The sequence below is a fragment of the Pan paniscus genome, chromosome 14 (genome assembly GCF_029289425.2).
Source record: "Pan paniscus chromosome 14, NHGRI_mPanPan1-v2.0_pri, whole genome shotgun sequence".
Lineage (NCBI taxonomy): Eukaryota > Metazoa > Chordata > Mammalia > Primates > Hominidae > Pan > Pan paniscus.
In genome coordinates this window covers 70,836,203-70,860,615 of record NC_073263.2, presented here as the reverse complement: position 1 = coordinate 70,860,615, position 24,413 = coordinate 70,836,203, and the positions used below count along the sequence as shown (strand labels likewise).

Genomic DNA, 24,413 nt, shown 5'->3' with positions numbered 1-24,413 from the left:
TACTTATGAGAGAGTATGTTTGTTATCATGGCCAATTTTCTCCTTACTCTTCTCCTTCATCTTGTTATTGAGCATATTTTGGTATCAAATACACATTTGTTAATATCATACATGCTCAGATAAAATAATTTTAGGCAATTTATATTAACAATTATATAAAACCACCAAACATACTAAAAAGAAGCCAATTGTTGATTGAAGCTCTATTTTGTATCAGGCAATGTATACACAGTTTTTTATTTAATTAGCAAAATGGAATAAAACAAGGAAGAGAAAACTCTGTGATATATACATTCTTCCATTTCATAGAAAAAATAAATGGATCACACTTGGTTAAGTAACTTGTTCAATTGTAAAGTGTCAAAGACCACTCACATTCAAATTCAGAGTTCTACAATGTAAAATTCCATGCTTTTATAACTGTATACTAGTCCATCCATAATGTATTGCCAAAAATTAAATACTAAAGACATAAGAGGAGGAAGAAGTCCTATAGAGGACTCATTTTATTAATGATAAAATCCAAAATTTAGCTCTGAACGTCTAGTGACCTAAAACTATTATCTACCAAATTGGTTTGCATAGCTGTTACTTTTTATATTCTTTAGGTTAAGATATATCTTCTGAAACATTCATTTTTTTTCATCTAAACCTTTGATAAGAGCAACTTATTGCACAAAGCATTTTAAATCTTTGGCAAAATATATACAAGAAGTATTTTCTTGATTTTACTTCAAAAAGATCTGCATCTTCTGAATACCAAGTGTATATGCAGACAATCCTAGTGATGCTTTATTGAAAAGGTGAGTGCATTTGAACTCTATTCTGGTCTTAAAGGGAAATGGAGGGTGTCAGAGATACACATGCTTAAGAATATTAACAATATGAATCTGACCTCTTCTTGTCAAGCAGGGGTCAAATAAGCTAAAGTATCCGAATGGGTGATGGGTTAACATACTGTGCCATAGGCCTTATTCTGGAATCTCCAAAGGGCTGTACTGTGATGGTGCTCTAGTATGTTTCTTTCTGTATTTGATGTTAAAGGGATCAGAAATAGAGTTTCAAAGAGCAACATGAAAGTGATATAAGGTGTTCAATCCAAAGGTTATGAAAGATGATTTTATGAAGAAAATCAAAGGTGCTCTATTTGCAACCAAGGCTATTTCAAAACTATTGAAAGTATTTCTTTGGAATCAGAAGATATATATATGTAATCTGCTATAACGAATAGTAGTTACACGTGAAATCTAATTAAGTAAAATATCATTGCAATGAAAACATGAAAAATATATAAAACTTCACAGGTACATAGTGCTTCACAGTTTGTAAACACTTTTCTGTACAAGATCTAGTTCAAAATAAACATCACTTACAAAACTTAGAAATAATAATAATGCTCAAAGATGGGGAAAAGGTTTAAACTTTTAGGTTGATTGATGCTTATGTTTTTAAAACCTCCTCACAGATAGTATTTTTTAGATTTAAAAAGTATGACTTGCCTGAAATCATAGGGAGCAAAAGTGTCACTCTTTAAAATCAGAGTCACCAATTTCCCTCTGTAAAACCTACTGTTGCTAATCATAACAGGAACCACCCTGTGTATGTTTAAACGCCTTTTTAAAAAACATGTATTCATGAATTTCATATTTGTAATAGACTTTTCAGGTAGATGTTACTAGTATCCTAACTCTATGTTAACAATACTAAAGGTCAAAGAAGTTTAACACTCCCATGCAATACTATTTGCCAAAACCAGCCCTGAAATCCAGGTCTTTATTTGAGATCACATGTTTTTCATACTATGCTGGATTGCTAGACTGTACTTCACAGTCAAATCACTCCATTAATTTCAGCACAGTATAGGAAATTTGTAGGTTCTTTGAAGTTTCCTGTATTTAACTTGATAGAAATAATACACAGAAATTAAGAATTCCAAAGTTACACGAAACTCTTTTTGTAATAAAGTGTATTTTTAAAATGATCAAACAAACTTTAGCTTTCTTTATCCATTTACCATAAAAAAATCCTCAATACTAACCTTCCTTCATCGTCCTCACTTTCACATATTCCACAGACCATTGTGATCTGTCTCTCCTTCTATTAATCTACTAAAAGAGCTACTATTTAAGTCACCACAAACTTGTTAATTGCCAAACATAATGATCTTCTCTCAGTTTTTAGCTATGTGACTTTTCTGAATTATTTTCAATGTCATTCAGGTCATTCACAATCTTCTATTGAAAATTCTATTTTTGATGTTGACTCAGCCTTTCCCTTTTAATTTTTGGAAGAATGTTTTTCAAACTTGTTAGATGGGTCCTCTTATTCTGTATCTCCAATCTGCCTACTGAGCTGAAGTCATACCTTCATTGACTTAGTGGATGTTTCTCTGATATTTTACTCAGGAAACTAAAATCTTTCCAAAATCCAACTCACAATCTACTCACAGAGTAAGGATTTACTTCTGATTCTGCAAGTAAATTAAAGACAATACTGGCCTGTAGGTCTCTCTACTCTCTGACTTTACTTCTCACTACACTCCTCCTCATACACTGTGCTCCATCTAAATAATAACTTTTTATTTACCTTTCCCACTAGCTGGAATGCTCTTCCCCAGGTTTATGCATGACTCTGTCTCTCAACTTCAAGTCCTCACATTTAAAATTCCTAGTATTCTTTTGTTTCCATCTCGTTTCTTGCCTAATTTTCTTCACAGACCTTATCATCATTTTCCAGATTATATATTTTTTGCATATCTGTTTAATGCCTGTCTCCCCTACCAAAAATTAAGCACCTTCTGAGCAAGGGCTGTTGTCAGTTTTCTTTGTTGCTCTAGCCATCTGATATGACTTGCCCCTGTCCCCACCCAAATCTCATCTTGAATTGTAGTTCCCATAATCCCCACATGTCATGGGAGAGACCAGGTGGAGATAATTGAATCATGGGGGTGGTTTCGTCCATCCTGTTCTCATGATAGTGAGTGAGTTCTCATGAGACCTGATGGTTTTATAAGGGGCTTTTCCCTCTTTTGCTCTGCACTTCTTCCTGGCGCCATGAAAGACAAGTCTTTGCTCTTCCTTCATCTTCCACCATGATTGTGAGGCCTCCCCAGCCATGTGGAACTATGAGTCCATTAAACCTCTTTTTCTTTATAAATTACCCAGTCTCAGGCATGTCTTTATTAGCAGCACGAGGACAGACTAATACACCATTTATAGCACTTTGCTTGGTAAATTCAACTCATTGTTGAATAAATTGATGAAAGAATATTTGACCCCTTTCTTTTACATACTTTCCACATAAAAATAAATATTATTTGTGTCATATCATTTTGCAACATAACCTAATTCAGGCCCACAGCATCGTATTTTGTTCCTTGTCAGTGTCCCTGTCTAAGTGGTATTAGTGACTCTTTGCTCTTTTTTCTCAGATCTAGTATCACAGAAACATGAGTGGCATATTTCTAAAACACAGATCTGATCCTTTTAATCTCTCATAATAAAAGCATTCACCAAAGGACAAAGTTCAAATCTGTTTTCATTTTACAACAGGTTCTTCACAGTCTTAGCCTAATACACAGTTCCAACTCCTCACACTCTCCAGAATTATTTCCACATAGTAACTATACCAAACTAATAATTGTAACCTGATCATAGTCTTTTTTCACATGTGTCTGAGAGTTTTTCCTTAGAGCAAAGTTAACTATTCTTCTGCTATCCAACTGGAAAATGCCCTCTCAAGCTTTCAAAACATCTTTTTTATGATATCTTCTCTGACCTCTTCAGGAATAATTATCACACATTATGCTGTTCTAAAATGTCCATTCTTCCTGGAATTATTAGCATCATAATATTGTGCTCATGTAATTCCCTGGTGAAGCTATAATATTAATGAGAGACATTCAAGTGTTTATAGAAAGAGAACAAGTTGAGAGTTGCAAAAAGGTAAATCACATACATTATGTAGTCAGAGAAACCAGAAAAAACTGGAAGAAGATAAAAGTATAGAAAATGAAAACAAGTATGTGATAGGAAGTATGCTTGTCAGCATGTAACAATATGCTTCTGAGGTCTGGACAGACAGCACAGACAATGAGGGAAAAGACAAAAATGAATAATTGCGAGGTTTAGTTTATGTTAACAATTTAATAAAAATATTTGGATCATTATGCTTTTCTAGGACCTATGCTAAATTTCCGTGCTACAAAGAATAGTAAGAAAGACAAGCATTCTTCCCTGAGGCCCCAGGTTGGCAGGAAAGTGACTCCTAATTGGGAGATCAGTGAGTTTAAGTAGGGTCCCAGCAACAGGGCAAGGTAAGGAAGCAAAACTCTAGCACACCGGTAAGGCAAAAGTTAGAACATCTTTTGTAGGATTCTGGGGTAAAAGGAGGTTATCAAGCATGGAATTCATTAAATAGTGTCAAGTTAGAGCTTCCAGTCAATAGCCAAGTTACATCAGGGGTAGAATCTGGGAGCAAAGTGTGAGCTCAGTCACTAAAATCGGACTGCTAGGTTCAATTCTGACTAACAGCAAGAGTGATATCATAAGGAGCAACAGAATATGAGCCTTTAGCTAGTTAAATGCCTTGTAATTCACCTCTGGATTACTTCTAAGAACAAACACACTGCAGGGAGTTATCAAGGGCTCCCATAATGAAGAAAAGATGAATGAAAGTGTCAGGAAGAAGTACAATCCTATTTCATTTCCCCTTTAGGCTGTGACGTCCTCTGTGTTAGAAACAATGTTTTATTTATCTTTATATCAGGATTTAGAATAACCTGAGAGTAACTATTAAGCACACGACAAATACCTATTGCAGTGATTAAACAGAATTATACCTTCAGTTACTGTGTTTTGTTTAATTTTACCATAGGGACACGGTGATGTGCTATCAAACATTACAATAGAGGCTATAAACACAGAGTATATCAAAGTAAGAAATGGAAAAAGAAAACAAAACACTTAAACCATATATTCATTTTTCTTGAACTTCTGTGCTATATTCTAAACCTAAATTTTTGACTGCATAATTGCATGATGACAAAGTTTTCACGTGATAGGAGAAAAAAATGGGAGACAGGGATAAAAGACAAATCTGAAAATAATATATGAAATAAATTCATGTATCCTACTTTGATCATATGAATTATTTTGAAATCTATGTTTTAAATGTAAGAAGGGAAAAATATGATGATATTTGTCTAATTAACAGCTTGTATACACTTAATGATGTGGTGAGGGATAAGGACAATATATTTTGGGGTACTGTGATTATGGCAACACACTGAAATTTGACAGCTAAAATTATTTTCAACAAAATTTGGACTATGAAGGGGATTCTATTGTTTATAAAAAGTTATCTGCCAGGCGTGGTGGTTTATGTCTGTAATCCCAGCACTTTGGTAGGTCGAGGTGGGCGGATCACTTGAGGCCAGGAGTTTGAGACCAGCCTGGCTGACATAGTGAAACCCCGTCTCTATTAAAAATAACAAAAAGTAGCCCGGCGTGGTGGCACCCACCTGTAATCCCAGCTACTTGGGAGGCTGAAGCAGGAGAATCGCTTGAACTCAGGAGGCAGAGGGTGCAGTGAGGTGAGATCATGCCACTGCACTCCAGCCTGGGGGACAGAGGGAGACTGTTTCAAAAAAAAAAAAATCTGTCTCTAAGTAGGTGAGTTTCCACAGTCCAAGTTTTAAATACTAATAATGTATTTAAAAATAGTCACTGTGTTTCGGAGATAAATGTGCACTTTTACTCCCTCCTATATAGAAGTAGATTTTCTCTGTACTTGTTTTGTTCCTATATTATCTATCTTCATCTGACTCTCTCCCTAAGAACTAGGTATAGGGCAAATATGATCTTTCTGTATTTTCTTCACAACTCTTCTGTTAACATAGATATATTTTAAAATGTAAACATTTATTAAAAAGCAAAAAAAAAAAAAGGTGTGCTTTCTTACAGTTTTATTTTACTCTGCCCATTATTTATCCATGTTTAATTTACCACTAAACTGTGAAAAGCTTCAGGTATCATTAAATCAGAAAATATTTCTAATTTGCATATTTTTTATGTAATGGCTGTATCATATGTTATCTACTTAATATTTCCTATTTTGGGGCATCTTGATTGCTTCTTTTTTTTTTAAATAAGTAACTCTATAGTGAATATCATTCTACATAAATTTTTCTCATTTCTGGTTTTTGTATGTTTTTGACTTCAATTTCTTTCCTTCCTTTCTTTTCAGTCAATTGATCTGACTAGGGTTGTTTATATGTTATAATGGATTTTTTTGAATTAACATTTCTAGGTTATTGGATTACAATTTTTAAGACTGATGCAACTGAAGATTAAAATGGCTGACATGTTAAAATAGCCCAAATTAGAATTTTCTTACTTTATCCATATGATTCATAAAAATTAAGCATTCTTAATACAAAAGCCGTTAAAACAAGAAAAGAATCAAATTTGTTGACTGGCTGATGAAATCAACTGCTTCTTATTTTCTCCTACCCTCCCTCAGGGTTGCATGTTCTCTCAGCCCAAGAATTTTCCACCACATAGTTGTGTGTGACTAGACATCTATGATTGCAATGGATTCTCTTGAAGTATTACTTGAACATTCACATTTGAGGGACAAGTTGAGTCTCAAAATGTTATTACTTATGTATGGTATTTGTTTTATTCCCTAATTAGGTTATAGACATATCTGGTGCGTCATTTTGTCCATCAGAAGCAGGCCTATGACTCATTCATTTATTTTCATTGAGAATTTGACAATATTTTCTTCATTTTCTTCTAACATTCTCTTCAAAAATATGCAGAAGACATATTTACATACGCTTCGTCTCAGCTAGGGTAAAAATGTTTAGTAATACTCCAAATTAAGAAAGAATTTACTCTACATATACATTATATGACCAACTTATTTGGACCAGTAAAAATTATTTTGACTTTACATAGTATATGAACATATTTACCATAAATTTAACTTTTATCCTACATGTGACAATCATGACAAATAGTTTGTGTAATAAATGTCCATTCAGAAACTGAAACCTGTTTTTATTTCCCCTTCACTTCAGTTAGGTAATTATTAGCAAACATTAAGAAATGGCTTATATTACTCTAAAATAATACTTCTTATCTAGTGAATCAGGCTTCTTGGAGATAGATGCAGCTAACAATAACATCCTAAAAGAAGAATATTATAGAGTATTATTAGGAAAAATTACACTAAATTCCTTAACAAGTATTCAATACCTGCTAAAATATTTAAATTGAATAAAACAAATATATGTGCCTATACTCTAAATTTCCAAAAGAAGATGAATTTATGCTGGATAAAAAATAAATTGTTCCCATTCTCACTTTTAGCATTTCTGGATGTGTCTTTAAATAAATAAATAAATAATGGTCTCCAGATTGTGATGGTCATTTTCTATTTTATCAATTATGAGAGAACAGAATAAAATCACTTTAAACTATTCATTTCCATCAAAGAAAATGAAATGCCTCCAATAAAAGGCATCTCCAGAATGTTGACAGTCAGGTTTGAGAGCAAACAATAGGCAAAGTGAAATAAAAAAGCAATGTAGAGTGAACACAGTAATTTATTCAGGTAATTAGAAAGAAAATTGCGTTCAACTGAGTACCGTAATTGTTTTGAGGTCAGTAAGTAAAATTTGCAATTAAACACACTTTATTTAGTACATGAATAATCATGACTTCACTCTTTTATCTATTGAACATCAGAAAAATGTTGAGTAAAGTGAAATTAAAACAAACTATCAAACAAGATTTTTTAAAGTTTGTAAATCAAACTTACTGAAAATTCCTTAAAAATTCACCAGTATTAGAATTTTCTGTTTTATCATCTAGCATTACATATCCAAGAAAGTGGCATTGACATATTTAAATTATTTTTAGAGGTGAAGAAAAGCTGTTTATCTTATGTACACTATTTGGTAATTTAGTATCCCTCTCATGTGTTATATTTCTTATAACATTTCTATAATAAAATTCTATAAATCCTGACTTTGCCTGAACTCTAGTCGTCTGAAATATTTAGAACTGTATAAAACCTAAAAAATATGGAAGGGAGAATTTAGCGATTATTATATTCCATTCACTACAATAAAAGTATGCATCACTCCCCTACTGATGTTATAGCAAACTGGCTTATAAATATAGACGACTCATTATTAAGTCCCAGAAAACATGTGCCTAATGTTTTCTAATCTCTTAGCTTCCACATTTAAGAATCACCTTTAACTTATACCCTTTCGTTTTTAGATAATTGTAGAGCCATTTTGGTTGATTAAAAGGATATCAGTCTTAGAGGACCAAAGATAATTGAAGCTGCCCCTGATACATGGATGCAAGACTATTTTAGATACCTGAAAAAACTCTAAAGTAGATTATAGGATTAGTAACAGATCTTTTCTCTTACAGTGGGAGAAACTTAAGAGTCTGTAATCCAAAAGTGGAGCATATCAAAAGCAGCACTTTTTACAAGTTGGATATATAACTGCAAAAATTATTTCGCTTTTTCATTCTTTCTCAAAACTTATCTGTTAAATGGCAATAGGTTTAATATTGGTAAGCCTCTTTCGGCTTTCAAAGAGTACAGAGTCTTATGCAGAAGATAGATAAGAAACTAGCACTGAGTCTGAATTCATCACTGCTGGGATACCAAGTCCTACATAAAGCTTGGTACTTTGCAGACATTCAATTCATATGTCGAATCAATTCAATATGTTTTATTTTACTTACTTGTTCTTCCATCATATAATCTTTCTCTTAGGTCACGAAATTGACTCAAATGTTAACAATATGAAATCTCTTTTCAAGACATTGAGAACTAAGTAATACCCAGAAACTAGTCATAAAATTTACTAAATATTATAATGAATTATGAACAAAAGTCTATGGAAGAGCAACTATCAGCCTGAGGTTCAAGTAAGGCTAAGATGCTTTCTAAGGGAAGGTAATTCCTGACCTGAGGTACTGGTAGGGAACATGGGTTTAGGTATAGAGAGAAGGCAAGAAGGGACAAAATCAGGAGGCAGCATGTGTGAAAGCCAAAGCATGAATCATTTGAGTGATTAGAGTTCCAAAGTGTAAGTCATGCAAAAGAAAATAAGAAGGAAGAAAAGGAAAAAGGGAAAGTCAAAGTCCCTCCCATGATATCTTAGGGCTAATTAATTTGAATTTGATATCAAATGGTTTCTAAAGCTAATGGAGAAAGATAATCATGGTAATGATCAGTTGTATTTATGTTTCACAAATATTATTCAAGTTAACATAGCAAAAAGGCATTAAAGGAAGAGAAGACAATGCAGGGAGACTATGTAAAACAGGATGAAGTAATCCATAGGACAAAGTAAGCTATCGGCATTAGGAATGCTAACAAATTTACAGCTTTGCTAAATATTAAGTGATGAAATTAACAAGATTCAGTTATCGATTGGTGTGGATGATAGAAGCCACAAAGCTGTCCATAAAGTTCATGTATTCAGAGCTAAGAGAATGGTGGTACTGTTCATTTAGAAATGATATATGTTTGGACAGGAAGATTTGAAGAGATTTAATCGCAAACTCTCTTTTAACATATTGTGTTGAGTAATATCTCTGTGACATGCAGGTTATTTATATGCCCAAAACGATTTGATACATGAGTTTGAAGCTCCCCAACCAGACATACTTTAGACATAGCTTTAGGCCTCTCTGACACAGACTAGTTCAAGTCACAAAATAAGACAAAATTTCTTTGAAGAATATTCAGTGGGAAATACTTATGACATGGGCAGAACCCAGAGGCAAACATGAGAAGAATCAGCAAACAGAGAAAGAGTACCAGCAGAGTGATTTTTTTTTTTTGAGACCACAGAAGAGATTTGCAAAAGTGAGAAAGTAGGCCATAGACCCAACAGCTATGGTAATATACTTCACAATCAGCAAAACATTAAGGAAACGAGGTTATCGGTGGACCTCCTTCCTAAAGTAGTTTCAATGCAGTAGTGGATGTAAATACTTAACCAAACTGATTGGAGGAATGAAAATAAGCAAGAGGAGAATGTGAGCTTGTGCAACACTTTCAACAAGCATATTTGAATGGAAATAAAGAAGAGTATAACTAATCTGACATCTTGGGTGAAAAATTAATTTTTAAGGTGCCAGAAAATTTAAAGAAAGTAGAAAGGAACCAAAAAATGAGAGAAAGATTAATGTGATTATATGGGCAGTGGATAGTTGAAAATCTTTTGATGAAGTGAGGTCCTGAGAAGAACAAGATTATGAGATATGGAGCAGGGGTGATGGACTTAATCCTAGACAAGAGGAGGAACATGCTTTTCATAGAAATTATGTTCAAAGTTGATTCCTTTTCTTCCTCAATGACAATTTTCAGTTTTTTCACTTGTTTTTGGCTTAATAGGCAAGTATATCTGTTGAGATTCATGGGGAAAAGTCAGATCTATAGGAGGCTATAGGAATATGCTAAAGCTTAGAAATAAGCAAAGGTCAAACTGCTATATGTTTGCGTATATTTGCATCAGAAACCTGAAAAAATGTTTCTATTAGAAGAAACTTCAATGTTACAAATTATTGTCTACTGTTATATCTCTTAGGTGTCTGTGAGTTTTCAGCTCACTTCCTGTTTCTCTGAAATTGCCTGTGTATTATGTTTGAAAGGGAAGACTCAAAAGCACATTCTCTAACACTCTTTGCACCTAGAGAATTCCAATGGGAACATAGAGGTAGGATAGGGACTGAATGCAATAGAAAACGGTTTCAGTGCAGCCCTCAGGAGTTCAAATTGCTTTTTGCAACCCTGGCAGCATGGTTTCAGGAAGAAGCTGCACCTGCAAGAGTCACATCCTTCCTCCCCCAGGGCTGAGCCAGCCCCCTAATTGCTCATAAATCCTTTTCTCTTTTGCTTCTACAGCCCATCTAACAACTTTGCAACTGCATTAAATTTCTCAGTATCTGAAATTCTAGGTGATTTCTGCATTCTAGACTTGACACTGACTGATACAATTGCCAAGAAACAAATCAGAACTACATAAAACATATTAATTGTCTGAATACAGGGTAAAAACAAAGATAATTAATATATTTTTACTTAGTAATTAAACAATTACTAAAAAAATCTAAATTCCAACTTCTAAGTTTAACTGAACCAAACACAAATATGCAGTGAACACCTTGCCTTATGAATTAAGTCAGCAGAATTTCACTATTTTTAAAAAAATTAAATGTTTAATGAGTCTCATAAAATAATACACCATCCAAATTTAATGAAAGACAAGCTATATTTTTGAATATATAACATTATCTGAAATTGTGATTGGTAGTTAATGTTATCACCTATGCTGTTAATAACAAGTTGCATTGGCACTTTTGTAATGATTCCACCTGTTTTTTAAGATTCAATATTCCTAAGTTTAGCTCAGTGAAAATTTTATTTTATTATCATATTAATAGCATAATAAAGAAATGGCAATATCTAAATACAATTATCTCAGCTGTTTAAAGCATTGGGATTGGGAAGACATTGGTCAAAGAATACGATATTTCAATTAGACAGGAGGAATGAGTTCTGCCAATCTATTGTACAACATGGTGACTACAGTTAATAGCAACGTATGGTATACTTGAAAATGCTGAGAGTAGATTTTAAGTGTCCTCATCACAACAAACTATATGATACAATGCATATGCTAATTAGCTTAATTTAGCCATTCCACGGTTTATACCTATATCAAAGCATCATGTTTTACACCATAAACATATATAATTTTTAATTTGTCAATTAAAAATAAATACAAATGTACTTTAAAGCACTGCTGCTGAGAATCTGATTGCAAGTATAATTTTTCATATGGGTGAGGTACATTTCTACGGGGAAAATTCTTTTTGTTGTTTCAACCTGCACTCTTCACCCCAGCCAGCTGTTTGTTAAAAACATAACTGTATTGGTTATCCAGTTCTGGGTTATAAATTGCCCCCAAACAAGTCTTTATTATATTACATAGTTTCTAAGGCTCAGGTATCTGGAAGGGGCTTATTTAGGTGGTTCTGGTTCAGGGTCTTTCACGCAGCACTAGTTACATTGCCAGTTGGTGCTGAAGTTCCTCTTCCAAGCTCACTTATGTGACTCTTGGGGGAGGGGGAGGCTTCAGGTCCTGGCCTCTTCCTGTGCCTCTGTAAAGGCTTCTCAGGACAGAGCTTCCCTTACTGCAAGATATCTGAGACAAAGAAAGGGAATGTGTCAAGGAGATTTTTATAATTATAGACTCTCCCAAGTGAAAACCTGCAGGATTTTGTAACTTATCATTAGAGGTCACATGCCATCACTTCTTGCATGTGTTTTTGGTCACATGGACCTACCTAGGTCCAACGGGGGAGGAGTTACAAGAGTAAAAACACCAGGAAGCAGAGATCATTGTGAGCCATATTGGAGGCTGTCTTCCACAATGCCCTTCCTTTAGAATTGTTCCAATGAGAATACAACGATTTGGGGGATTGGAATTGATTAAATGTATATTTTAGGTTGGGAAAATGTAAACCATTTTCTATGTAAATTGCCTGCCATCATTCAATCTTTAGTACCATCTTTGCTTTTGAAAAATGGAGTATTATATATGCACTAAAAATTGTACCGAAGTGGGAGAAAACTTTTAATGTGAGAGAGAAATATTTCAAATTGTTTAACAAGAAAAATTATAACATAAATAATTTCTGACTCATAAGTATAGTTTTTAGACAAAAATCACTAGTAGTGTATAAGTGCAAAATTTTCTTTCTGTAGCTGTTTTGTTATATATTTAGAAGCTTATTTAATTCAGTAACATTTAAATATACTTCCAAACACATATAATCTAATATATGATTTTAAAAACATTTTTATTCAATATACAAAACTAATCAACACAAAAGATAAATAGTGTATTGAGATAACAGGATTTTTCTATTTTCTTTGGGTTTCTTAAAATGGAATTCAAATAAAGCATGAACTAAAGATGTCAGTCTTATTAATCATTCCGTAAGAATCATAGGTATTCTTCACATCTCCAATAGAATAGAATATCATATTTTTTATTCCTTTTTTTTTATGTTGGCAACTAAATACTTAAGTCATTTACTTTCACCTCTTTTTTAAGCGTCTTTAAGACTGCAAGTTTAGAAGAAGTCCCACTATACCATAAAAAAAGAGTTTTTGTTGTTCAATTTTGTAAATTCCAGTGTGAATGAATTTGCACAGAGGATATTTAGGGGAAATTTATGTTTTAAAATATATGAAGGTTTTTCTTTTCTTTTACGGCTTATTTGAAAATTAATTTCAGTAAAAACATATAATAGTATTTGAGAAAAATAAAATATTCTTATGATCAAAAAAGTGGCTAAATTGTTATATATTTCATGTGTTCTTAAATAATTATATAGTCTCTATTTTTGAGGATGAATGATGCACTATATAGTTATTAGATCTAGCTTGGGATATTACTATTTCAATCTTCTCTACACTTAACTAATTTTGTGTGTAGTGAATTATTACCTTCTAATAGAGTTGTGCGTGTCACAAATTTATCACCATAGATTGACATTTATTTAGTAATCCTATTAGTTTTGCTTTGTATAGTGGGAAGTTATTTTTAAAATATATTCAGGTTTTATTCTTCTTATATTTTCTGAATTATTGTATTATTTGATACCATCTGTGTTTATTTTTATTAATGTTTTACTGTTAATATTTATTTTGACACTTTTTTTGTTTATTTTCTCCTTGGTAGCCCATTCTCTTTTTATTTTTAGCATTAAAATATTGTCATTTGATTTAGGCGGGTATGCTTAGGTGGGTATCTTCCTGTTTACTATTTTCTAGAAGGTATTTTCTCTATTTTATTTTCACTCTTTCTTTGTTGTGTTTTGGTTTAGTCTCTTTAGAAACCTGTAACTGTCTAATTTGAATCTAATCTGATCATAAATGACTTATAAAGCATAAGTTTAATTCATTTACATTTGTTTAATTACTGATATATTTAAATTTATTGATTCCATTTTAATCTGTGCTTTTGACGTGACATCTTTTGTTTAGTTCTTTTCTCTTTTTTGTTACATTCTCTTAAAGTGATAGAGTTTCTGTCTTTCCATTTTGTTACAGCAAAGGGGTCCCGATCCAGGGCCCTAGAGAGCGTTCTTGGAACTCATGCAAAAAAGAATTCAGGGCGAGTATGTAAAGTGAAAGCAAGTTTATTAAGAAAGTAAGTAAAGGAATAAAGAATGGCTACTCCACAGACAGAGCAGCCCCGAGGGCTGCTGGTTGCCCATTTTTATGGTTATTTCTTGGTGATATGCTAAACAAGTAGTGGATTATTCATGCCTCCCCTTTGTAGACCATATGGGGTAACTTCTCGACTTTGCCATGGCATTAGTAAATTGTCATGGTGCTGGTGGGAGTGTAGCCGTGAGAACAACCAGAGGTCACTCTCATCGCCATCTTGATTTTGGTGGGATTTGGCTGGCTTCTTTATTGCAATCTGTTTTATCAGCAAGGTCTTTATGACCTGCATTTTGTGCTGACCTCCCATCTCTTCCTGTGACTTAGAATGCCTTAACTGTCTGGGCATGCAGCCCAGTACGTCTCAGCCTCATTTTACCCAGCTCCTATTCAAGATGGAATTACTCTGGTTCCAATGACTCTGGCAATGTTTCCACTCCTAAAGGGAAAAATATAGATCATATTCCCCCCTGCATTTTTCTGATTATCTGCACTTAATATACATATATAATTGTCAATTTCTCCAACAAAAATAAAGTTTGCTATTTTTTTCTTTTTCTCCTGAATTATTTTACATGATCTAATTTTTACCTCACATAAAGTGTCCTATGAAAATTTTAAAATTGTCTATTAAATTTTTATCATACTTATTAAAGTATCTGCTCATTATTTTTTATTACATCTCACACAATTTGCTTCTGTTCACTTTTCTTTGCAGTACATGCTTTTACAGGTCTTTTGGTTGGGGGTCTAAATTTATAGCTAGTATTATTTCACTTTTGAGTGATCTTTAAACCAAGTAGATATTCATTCATTCATAAAAATGTTTATGGTTTCTACTTTACACAGGCATTCTTTTAAGCACTTGGGGATTGGGCAGTTGACCAAACATATAAAGGCTGGACCTTGATGTGGCTGCTTTTCATAGATGGGGGGGATTAATGATAATGAACACAAAAATAGAACAAAATAAAATAGAATGTGAGATAGAATAGCAGGTATAAAATCTTTAAAAGCTAAAAAGGAAAGTAAAGACTAAAAGTCTATTTTATTTTAGATATAGTGTCAGGAATGATTTTGTGAGGAAATTGCTTTTGGGAAAACTCACTGAAAAGTGGCAGAAGAAATCTGGGTGCAGAATGCCTCAGACCGAAGGAAGATATCCTCAAATACCAGTTTTCCCCTTTGTTGCATAGAAATAAACACTAATAGGTCTGTCATAGTAATCAAATTAGAATAATGAAGTTAAAGTATTTTGTAAAACATAGAGTCTCATACAAATAAAAGATAATACTTAAATATCATGCAATTTAAGTCAGAGGCTCTCAAATCTCAGAGTGTAGCAAAACAATCTGGCTGGTTTTTATTTCATTTCACTTCATTATCTTTCTGTTTCATTTTGACATAGAAGTTCTATTCACATGGTGCAAAAATCAAAATAATAATTTCAAGTGTATAGTGAAAGGTCCAGCTACCCCAATTTCCTCACCCTGACATGTCCTGCTAATCAAGTAATCACTATTTTTAGTTTTGTGTGTATTTTACCAATATCTTATTTAAATCCAGCAACTAAAAGTTTTTACTCCACTTTCTTACATGAAATATGGTACTTAATATACACTGCTATACACTCCCTTAGCCTTTGGCAACCAACATTTTAATGATTTAATAAATCCGAATCTCTAGGAACAGATTGAGATCAAAAACCAGTGATCAGACATGAATTAGGTGCAGATGATCTGCATATCACACTTCGAGGGGTTATGAATTATCAATATCTTTCAAACAGTTCCCAATATGTCAGCATTTGAGTCATTCCACTAACACGGAAAACAGAAACCACTGAGCGTGTCCTGCAAAACAACAAAAGAATAAGACTGGCCAACACACACACACACACACACACACCTTAATTGTATAGCACGATCACTAAATCATTTTAATTTCTAGAACTACATTAGTCAGGCTTCATCAAATAAGTAAGTATATTAAGAATAATATAAACTAAAGGACTTGTTGTAAGGATTTAGCTTTATTCAATTATGAAAGCTCTTCTATGCTTGGCTGTGTAGTAGCAGGGCAGGCAGCGAGGAGTGGGAAGGGAAGAGAATTTGAATACGAAGAAGAAAGTGAAGAGGAGCATAAACAAACTGAAATCTGCGAGAACAAGCTGGAAACTGCTTTACTGGTTCCCATTATTACATACCTGACCCAGGAGCAGAAGAAGCTGAAGGAATATGCACCCAACAGCTGCCCCAGGAGTGGAACATGCTGGCCCAGGATTCAGAAACCCTGAGCTGGAGTTGCTGAGGGCCTGGTGAGGCAGTAGACCAACATGTAGTAGAACAACATGGCTGTGCAGTACTAGCAGCGGTGCTCTGTGCCCGCTGAGCTTTCATTTTTAAGCATAAAAAGGATATGGCTGCTGCTTCTTGGATGCTTAAGTTCTGTTTTGAGGATTTTGTACAAAATATTTTCTATGGCTGAAACTAACTTGCAGCTGTTTACTGTTCCAATAACTTTAGTCCTCCCCTATCTAAACTGACATAGTACAAATCCACTGGGGTTTACCCTTTGTCAATTTGACATCAATATACACCACTTGACCATGCTTAAATTCAAATTAAGGCAACAACAAAATTATGCTCCTGCCTAACATAATGCAGTCATTCTTGCACAACTGAAAATATACCAACTCTTGCCTCAAAGGAGGATATATTATTTTTATCTGTCTTTATAGATGTTAATTATTCTTGCTGAGTTATATTTCCCCTTTAATATTCTCAGTAACTTATTTACTGAAATATACAATTAACTATTATGCCATATTATGTTAGATGGCAGGAGACTGAGAGAGAAAAAAGTGCCAGTTACACACAAAATACTCATATCAAAATAAAGAATAAATATGCAGAACTTTTAGGGGCTGTATTAGTCCATTTTCATGCTGCTGATAAAGACATACCCAAGACTGGCTAATTTATATATGGAAAAGACTTTAATGGACTTACAGTTCCACGTGGCTGGGGAAGCCTCACAATCATGGCAAAAGGCTAGGAGGAGCAACTCACAGCTTACATGGATGGCAGCAAGCAAAAGGAGAGCTTGTGCAGGGAAACTCGCCCTTGTAGAACCATCAGATCTCATGAGACTTGCTGGTATTAATAACTATTTTATTCTACTACCAGTTCTGTAGTCACTTGGACATAAACAAGCTTCTCTGCTGTTCATGGATTTTTGCCTGGTAGTGAGACTCAAACTTTCAATATGCAGATGTTTCAGGTGCAGGTAATTTAAAGGCTATACTTTAAGACTAACTGCTTTATGGATTTCCTCCACCATAGTCACAAATAAATCGGGTTTATAAATGCAAGGAATATACTACCTCTTGGGAGAGTCCAGCAAATTAACAAAACAACAGAACAAGAATATGCCATATATATATGTATACATTTGTATGTTCCATGACATGTAGAAAGTATAGCACAACCTTGGCATTTCTTTATATGCCTACTAATTTGGGAGATAACTCTTCAAAGCAAGTTGTCATCTACCACTAAAGCATAAGCAAGGGCAAGGCAAGAACAGCTAGGCTATAATATTGACAGGTAGATGTCACTCACTATCTTAAAGTTTCACATGTAAATATCACTCTCCCTTCAATGGTCGTATTTATGCCTCACAAAATTATAAATTCGATGCCATTGTTGTTTTCAAATAGTTGAAACTGAATTTTATACATAGTACATATTTACTAAGTAAACAAAAAATCTTATGTGTTCAATGCTAAGAAAGTAAGAAATTCATGGGGAGGAAAGAGTCAGAGCAGAGGGTTTCCCCCAACAAATGGATACAACTCTATTGTTCCTGACATGTGCTGCTATTATTAAGACTATACTCTGCTAAATATTATAATTAGTAAATAATCTGCTTTTTTCTTCTGGTAGTCTTTAAGATTTTCTTTTTATTTTTGATCTTTCATAGTTATTATATATTTGATCTATATGTATATTTATTTTTAGCTTTTGGTATTTGATCTGTGCTTTTTGGATCTAAGGCATCCTCTGGGAAATTAAAGCAATGATTTCTGCAACTTCACCATTGTTTCTTATGTTTACTTCCAGAATTATTGACTCTTGTTGAGATCTCTCAATCTAGTCTAAATATCTGTGGACAGAAAGTCTTTTTGTTCCTCTTTTGTCCTTGGGAATAGACTTTTGAAGTGGAACATTTTTAGTGCCCTCTGACTTATAAGAATCAAAATCCAATCATCGTTGTCAGCCTCAAAAACCAAAGAAAATCATACTGGTATCCTCGATTTTATGTATTATTTCAAGTTTATGTTTAATTTTCTGATCAAAGATCAAACAAGATCAAATTATCTTGTTTTTCAGAGAATTCATGACTTCTTGTTACTGCTATTTTTACCCTTATATTTTCTTATCACTATTATGTGTTGGGAACAGAGAGAATATATCAGAGTGATCTTACTCCATAATCTGAGCCAGAATTCCATTAAATCAACTTCTAACCCTGTATTTATTATTTATTATTTTCTTTCCTTTAGACACATTTCTTATTTTTGAGGGTTTTTTTCACTTTCCTTTTCTGTTTCCTTCCTCTTCTTCCCTTGAAAACTTTCTCATTAAAGTGTAAGCCTTCAATTATATATCTTTTTTTTGTTTGTTTTGTTTTTTTAGGTGAAGTCTCACTCTGTCGCCAGGCTAGAGTGCAGTGGCACGATCTCGGATCACTGCAATCTCCACCTCCCAGGTTCAAGCGATTCTCCTCCCTCAGCCTCCCAAGCTGGGATTACAGATGCATGCCACCACACCCAGCTAATTTTTGTATTTTGAGTAGAGACAGGGTTTCACCATGTTGGCCAGGCTGGTCTTGAACTCCTGACCTTGTGGTCCACCTTCCTTGATCTCCCAAAGTCTTGGGATTACAGACCTGAGCCACTGTGCCTGGCCCAATTATATATCTTAAACTTGCATTTATATGTATATATCCTGTTCAGAGGCATTTCCTTTTTGTTCATGTAGCAAATCTCTTGTTGGATTAATATGTATTATGTTTGATGACAGCTGCATAGTTGCATTTGCTTAGAGTAGAAATGAGAGTTGAGAGTGTTTGGAAAAAAATAGACAAGTTTTAAATGTTAAGGTTAATAAACATGCTATATGAAATAGAGCAGAGAGAATATGTAAGTCTTAAATATTTAAAAAAGCACAGCATCTCATGGACAAATCCTACGCATATTCTCTCTGAGGAGTTAAACCCAAACTAAAAACATTAAAAAAAAAAAAAACAGAAAAAATGCTACTTTGAACAATTAAATAGGTAATGACAGAATTATATAAACATAAATTTTAAAAAAATCAAAAATAGAGTGAAAAAGTGGAGCAAACAGAAAGACCTGTGTAAAATTAATTCCCAGGACAAGGATGTTCAAACATGATAATAGTATTAGGCAGGCAAAGAGAAATGTGTGTCATCCTGGACAAGAAAAGAAATATGCAAATGTAATCTTCACTCAAGGGTCTGCATGTTAACAAGCACAGCATAGCAACTAATCAGTCTCCAATATCCCAGTGCGTTGTCTCCTGCTATAGTAGTAATAACCTACATTGTGCTGTTTTACTGAGATATAAATATGTAAATGGAGAAATTTTGCACAATTATTTTAGGACACCAGGTTATTTAAAACGTATAAAAATACTAAATAATGGGTAAGAATGGCTCTGGGTTCTAATGTGTTTTTTTGTTCCTTAAGAAATTAATGATCCCTTTAATCTTTTGCAGTTTTCCTCCCACAAAAAAAAAAAAAAAAGAAAAAGTAAGCCTGTAATGTCTTTTTAGGAAATTCATCTTTCCACAGGGAGAAGTAACAGCAAACAAAGAAACAAGAATATGTTTAGCACAGATCATGCCAACCCAGATGGGAGATAAAAATTGCCACCTTTTCCATATAAACTAGTAAAAAAATGTACACTAAATTGTCTTGAAAATAAAATAAATGAAGTGAAAACTGAATTACTAAAGTTAACAAATATGTATTGAGTGTCTAGTTTTGTCAGAGATTTGGTATAAATCAGTAGGCAAAGCAAACACAGATGTCTTTCTTCGGGGAACACGCATTTTGGTAAGACAGGACAAAAAGTTAACAATAAGCACCATAACTGTAGGTTAAGTATATAGTATGCTAGAAGGTGTTAAAGGCTATAAAAAAATAAACAAGTAGTTCATACAGATTGGCAGCACTGGGGCTGAGGGATAGTTTATATTCTAAGGAAGATGCAGGGTCAGCCTTACTGAGAAGACAGTGTTTGAACAGAGATTTGAAGATGAAAGTGTAGGGTACTTAGATTTTTGAGTAATAGGAGTTCCAGGCAGAGGCCAAAACTGGTACAAAGGTGTAGATGCAAGAGTATTCCTGGTGTGTTTGGGGAAGGAGAGGAACTCTGGGGACCGAGTGGATTGAATGAGCGGTAAGTTGAGGAATTAGTGGAAGTAAAGTTGGAAAAGTAATGTTATTCATATCATTTGGATAGGGTTTTTCATACTATGTCATTCTTTGTTGTGGGAAAATTTTTGAAAAAGATTCTTTGCTTGAGCAAACTTGAATCAGGTTTTTGAATCCTCTGGTAGGCCAGCCCATCTGTGCACTTCCTTGTAAAATCCAGTTTTAGCAAAGAACCCTGACAATTTAGCTTAGCAAGAACCACCCATCCTCAAGATCTGATCATCTTCAATATTGGATTAGGTTCTTCATTTACCACTATCCCTCACTTGATGTCATCACTGTGGCCTGGCTTCAGCACGAATGTTGTTGAGTCAATTCAGCCAGAATCCTCCTTACCCCGATGTTTCTTTTTAGCAATTTTTCATCCACCAATCCCCACCTGCTCCTTGACTATAAATTCCTACTTCTCCATGCTGTATTCAGAGTTGAGCTCAATGTCCCTTCCCCACTGCAAGATCCCATTGCAGTGGTCCCAGTGCCTATTGCAATAGTCCTGGATAAACTCTTAGTTACTAAGCTTTAACAAATGTCATTGAATAATTTTTTAACAGTTATGGTGTATCCCAATATGATTCATATTGTGAATCACCAAGCAAGGTATAGATTATAACTTTTCTCAAACCAATTTGTATATGGATTTATTCCTTTATAATCTATGTGTAACATCTTATGGGTCTAATATTTTAGGGAAAATGCTTTGAAATAAATTAATGGGTCCCAAAATCTACTGTAATTTCAAACTTAGAAAATTCAAATTTTTATATCTTCATATTATTTGACCTTTTGAGAAAAACAAATGTCCTGCTTCTTAAAATCCTTACTGTTTTGGTTCTGAGTACTCATTTTTTTTTTATTTAATAATATTTTCCTAAGTTTTATATATATGTAGGTATATATCTGATCCTTAAAACAGAAATTTCATAAAATTATATTTTCAGCATGTTTACAAAATGATCCACATAAGATCTTTCTTCATTCCCACCACCATCATTATTTTCTGTATATGCATGACTTCAAGTCTAGTTTTACTTCTGACCTCCTGATTTTGAGTTTAATGAATTTTGACCTATTTGCATATTTCCATCTGCAAATTGAAATGTCTTGAATTGTATTTTCTTCTACTTCTTATTTTTCTTACTGTTGTCACTATCAGCATCAAAATACTTTCAATCTTCCAGGTTAAAAATATAAAAATAGTTTTAGTTTCCCTTTTCATTTATACATAATATTCAGTTGGACTCCAAATTTTGCTGCTCTTAGCTTTAGTGTTTCTTGAAAGTTTTATTTTTGTTACAATTTTTTTATTTCTGTCCTGATTTTCCTTAATCATTCTTCTTATGAACTATTAACAGAATTTTGGCTAGATTTTCTGTTTCCAGCCTTCTCTGAATAAATCCTTCAATTCTATTTAGATATCTCAAATTTTAGAGTTTTAACTTTCTGCTTAACAACTTCCATAACAGTGTTTTGCCTTTAAAAATGATCAATGCTGTAGTTAAGAGCATTAAAGTCCTATATGTTTGAGTAATATATATATATATACACACACATATATTTTAAAATTTTCTTTTTTTCTTTATATATTTCTCGTCTATACACATATCTAATTTCCCATGAATACTGAACTGTCACTATCCTCTTCAGAGGATAGTGATATCATCTAGTATGCCTTACCTATTGTTATGGGTTGAATTTCATCCTCCCTAAATTCATGTATTAAAATTCAAACCCCAATATATCAGAATATGTCCATATTTCTAGATATGGTTTTTAAGGAGGTAGTTAAACTTAAATTATGTCATTATGGTGGGGCCTAATCCAGTATAACTGATATCCTCATAAAGGGAGAAAATTTGGACAAAATTGACTATAGATGTACAACCATGTGAAGGCACAGGGAAAACACGACCATTTACAAACCAAAGACAAAGGCCCCAGAAGAAATCAGTCTTGCTGACACCTTGATTCCAGACTTCTAGCTTCCAGAATTATGAGAAAAAATAAATACGTTTTTTTAAAGCCACCCAATGTGTGGTACTTTGTTATGGCAGCCTTAGCAAACTAATTCCAACACATTTCTCAGGTGTCCATAGGCAGCTCTTCCCCTTATCTTTCCACTTTCATCTACTGGGGACTTAAGTTTTTAAAATAATGATCTAATTTTTGAAAGGTATTGATCCTCTGTTTTCTGCTCTGGTTCTCTGTCTGTTCTACTTGTTTAGAGGTTAAGGTTGGTGGTCTTCCTGCTGCTGTTTCATGAGTTGCTATAATTGAGGCAGTTGTGGTATTTCCCCATCAACAAATGTTTGGGTTGTTTACACCAGATCTTTCGTTTGAAATACCTCACTGACTGGGTTCTTATAGGAAGCTTGTCATAGAGGGATAATACAGCAGATCATGTAGTGTACATTAATGATATTAATGCAGCTACATTCATTCAGCACAGGGTGTACTTTGGTAGGATATGTCAACTCAGCAATTTACTCATCAGCAAAAAAAAGGCTTTTACTTTAGTTATTAAGAAAGTAGATTTGTGTGTTTCGACAGTTGACACGGGCAATTGCGTGTAGCCCTCATCACTGACAATTTGAAATAGAAGTATTATGATCATCTGGGTATAGCTTTACAGAATAAAGAACCATTTTAGTTATCTACACATAGTATATCATCCTAAAATCTTGCAGTCAATGACCACTTACTTGTTAACATACCATTCCTGATAGTGGTCACCTTCCAGTTCAGCTTTTGCCTTATGTTGTTCTAAAAGTTGAGAGTGTCAGTGACTAGAGGAAATATTTGGCTTCAGAGTGTGATAAACACATATCAAGGGCTTGCTGCTTTATGCAGCCTGCTCTCGTCTCTCGCCACTTTTTTAGCACGAGACATTATTAGCACTAGTCATTTTAATAATGATTATAGCATAAGCTTGAAAACTGAGTAATCTTAGAAACCTATATAGACATTCTTCCTGTCAATTCAACAACCTGGAGTGCTGGGATTCTGGATGGGAATCTTATACTAGGACTGTCATCCACAATAATTAACCAACCCAATTCACCAGTCATATTGCTATCTTTTAGCTCCCCCAGGCAGCCTCTAACAGAAATTCTGTTCCCCTAATGTGCACTGTACCCATATATCATTGTGTCTTTGCATATGCTTTTCTATAAATCTGTACTTATCAAAAGTGATCTGATAATTTTATAATCACCACTTTCTTTCATACTAAAAAAATCTTTGCATTAAAAACAGGTCACTTCTCTAGCGATCCAAAATACTTTGTTTCTACTGATGTGTTTATCAATCTACTCACTATAGTAAAATTCATTACTCACATGTCTTTTTATCCTTTTAGATTGTAAGCAATATGGTGCTCTTGAAGTATATAGATTTTGAGATAAAATACTCTCTATATGACTTTGTGACTATATTAACTTTTTTGAGTCTTCTTCATTTGTAAAATAGTAAACCAAACTTCTCATATATACTATAACTTTGATGGGATTTAACAACAAAGTGTTTGGAAAGTCCACTGTACTTAAACTCCAGAGACATCTACAGCTTTCTTTATATACACTCCTCAGAATATAAATACCAGCCACAT

General features: G+C 33.7%; 1 long non-coding RNA gene across 1 annotated transcript in view; it reads right to left on the bottom strand.

The window, feature by feature from the left end:
* Positions 1-24,413, bottom strand: part of LOC130540718 (uncharacterized) — a 101,432-nt gene that overhangs the window by 18,266 nt on the left and 58,753 nt on the right. The window lies entirely within an intron of this gene.